We start from the raw sequence: 2,821 nt of genomic DNA, 5'->3' as shown, positions 1-2,821 counted from the left end.
GAAGGCTGACGTTTCGGGCCTAGACCCTTCTTCAGAAATTTCTGCTGCTTGGCCTGCTGTGTTCATCCAGCTCTACACCTTGTTATCTCAGAATACTACGATAATAGGATTAGGTGAAGAGGAGTGGAGGAGGTGAGGCATCACATTGGCATGGACCAGTTGGGTTGAATGGGCTATATTAATTCTGGATGTAATATATAATTGCTCTTTCTACTTCTTCTTGCTTCACTCTGGTTTGATATCAACTGAGTTAAACTGGACCATCAGCAACTCTTCACACATTTCTTCCTAAGTTTTACAAACTGTGAAATTCTCATTGAGCAACCTGTAGGCTTTTTAACCAACAGCTTGGTGCTGGACCCCATTTCACTCGCATTTGGCCTTCTCATTGAGAAACTCATCTTGACTAAATGCCGGAAAATCAACTTCACACGACACACACGTTTTCAGTCATCTGTTTTACGCCATGGATACATTTCCCATTGGAAATGTTATTGGATTTGAGATCACACAAGCTCACTTTGAGGAAATCAGATCTGAAATGAGGGTGGCAGAAAGGGATAGGACAGAATTAGTCAAGGGTGGGAAAAGTTTTGACTTTCTGCCGTTCACCTCGGTGATGAATATAAGTTGTGCTAAGTAGATGGTGTTTTTTTTTCATTCATTTGTGGGATGTAGGCGTCGCTGGCTGGCCAGCATTTATTGCCCGTCCCTAGCTGCCCTTGAGACTTTGCAGCGATTGGTACAACTAAATGGCTTGCTAGGCTATTTCAGAGGGCAATAGAGAGTCAACCACATTGCTGTGGGTCTGGAGTCACATGTAGGCCAGACCGGGTGAGGATGGCAGTTTTCCTTCCCTGAAGGACATTATTGAACCAGATGGGTTCTTCCCAACAAATGACAATGGATTCAAGGTCTTCAGTAGATGCTTAAATACAAATTGAAAGCAATGTTATGTAAAGTCCTGTTTGCCCACTGTTGTGTCTTTTTTCATATCCCATATCTACACACACATGACATTCCAGCTGTAAAATACCTACTATATCCTTCAGTTCTAGCTTCCAGCTCTTTCTACAACTTGTTTACTTTTCCGGGTCAGGCTTCATCAATCAAGCATAGTGAATGTTATTACTAAACAAACTTACAAAATCAAACATGGAATAAATGCACACAACACTCAGCAACTGTGTGTATTGCTGACCTGCACTCCTGATCCTGATTACCTTGATTTTAAAATTCTCCTCTTTGTATCCCACCGTAGCCTCACTTACATCCCAATCTCTGTGATGTCATCCAGACCCACAACACTGTGTGTTATCTGTGTTCTTGCTTCTTGGGGATCCATCCACTGTTGGTGGCTGTATTTTTGGATACCCGGGCCCCTAGCTCTGGAATTCCCATGCTAAACCTCTTGACTTCTTTGATCCTTTCCGGTACTCCTTAAAACACACCTTCTTTGTGGGACAATGTCAAGTTTGGTCTAACCATTCTCTTGTGAAGTGCACCTGGATGTTTTAACATTAAAGGCGCTACAACAATGCAAGTTGTTCTTGTATTGTCAGCCCAGAAAGGAGGAGGATTGAGGATTATTCAATGAGATGGTCAAGTAGAGTGAAGGCATCTCAGATGTAGCCTGCAGCTGTTCCGTCCCTTTCCTGCCACACACTAGACACAACTTCACACCATATATGTAGCAATTCAGCCTTGCAGTAAAAATGACATTATTATTTCAAGCTAAAACAATGTGTGTGACTCAGCTTATGAACAGTTTTCAATGAAAAGAAAGCATCTTTGATTGATAGCCATGAGTATAGTTTGGAAGTGTTGTCACTGATGTATTGTAGGATACACTGCAGCCTTTGTGCACACTAGTTTCAGACCTACAGACCCATCTCAAAGGTCCTGTAGGGCCAAGGCTGCATGGTAACAAAGGGATGTTAAAGATCACTGCAAATCACCTTGTTTGTACACTACTGACTAGAAGGTACCGTTTTGGCTCAGTGTGATCTATTTTGTCACCTTCCTGTGGCTGAACAGGTGGGCAGGAGCAGAAGACAATATTAAAATTCGTTAAGAAGCTTCCAGTTTTCACTGTCAAAGCTGTTAGAGGTTAGAGTGTAAGGACAGTGTGGCTTACATTATCTTCCTCAACACTCAAATTCAGGCTTAGCTCTAATCTGTTATTATTCAATTAAATATTGGGTGGCATGGTGGCTCAGTGGCTAGCCCTGCTGCCTCACAGCAACAGGGATCCAGGTTCAAACCCACCCTTAGGCAGCTGTCTGAGTGGAGTTTGCACATTCTCCCTGTGTCTGCTTGGGTTTCTTTTGGGTGCTCCGGTTTCCTCCAACAGTCCAAATATGTGCAGGTTAGGTGAGTTGATCATGCTAAATTGCCCATAGTGCCCAGGGATGTGCAGGCTAGGTGCGTTAGCCATGGGATATGCAGGGTTAAAGGGATAGGGTGGGAGGTTAGGTCTGGGTGGGATGGTCTTTGAGGGTCAGTGTGTACTCAATAGACCGAATGGCCTGCTTCCACACTGTAGGGATTCTATTATCATAAGGATTGCTATCAAAGTCCATTCAATCTACTGTACATCTAAAATGCCACTCTGACCCCTTGCTTCCTTGGGCTTGAGTGATCACTCAAACCATTCACGTTGCTGCAGCAAGAGGTCCTTTGAACTCTCACCTCCCTGACCACAGGAGGTCACTGTGAACCCTGACCACGGGTGGTCACTCTGAACCCTCACCTCCCCGATCATGGGTGATCACTCTGAACCCTCACCTCCTTGACCACAGGAGGTCACTGTGAACTCTCA

At 44.2% G+C, this 2,821-nt stretch overlaps 1 protein-coding gene across 1 annotated transcript in view; it reads right to left on the bottom strand.

Moving 5' to 3' along the window:
* glipr2 (GLI pathogenesis-related 2) overlaps positions 1–2,821 on the bottom strand; it is a 46,196-nt gene that overhangs the window by 6,504 nt on the left and 36,871 nt on the right. The window lies entirely within an intron of this gene.

This window comes from Rhincodon typus, chromosome 28, assembly GCF_021869965.1.
Source record: "Rhincodon typus isolate 14 chromosome 28, sRhiTyp1.1, whole genome shotgun sequence".
NCBI classification, from domain to species: Eukaryota; Metazoa; Chordata; class Chondrichthyes; order Orectolobiformes; family Rhincodontidae; genus Rhincodon; species Rhincodon typus.
The sequence above is the reverse complement of the archived record's forward strand: the minus strand, read 5'-3'. Positions and strand labels throughout refer to the sequence as shown.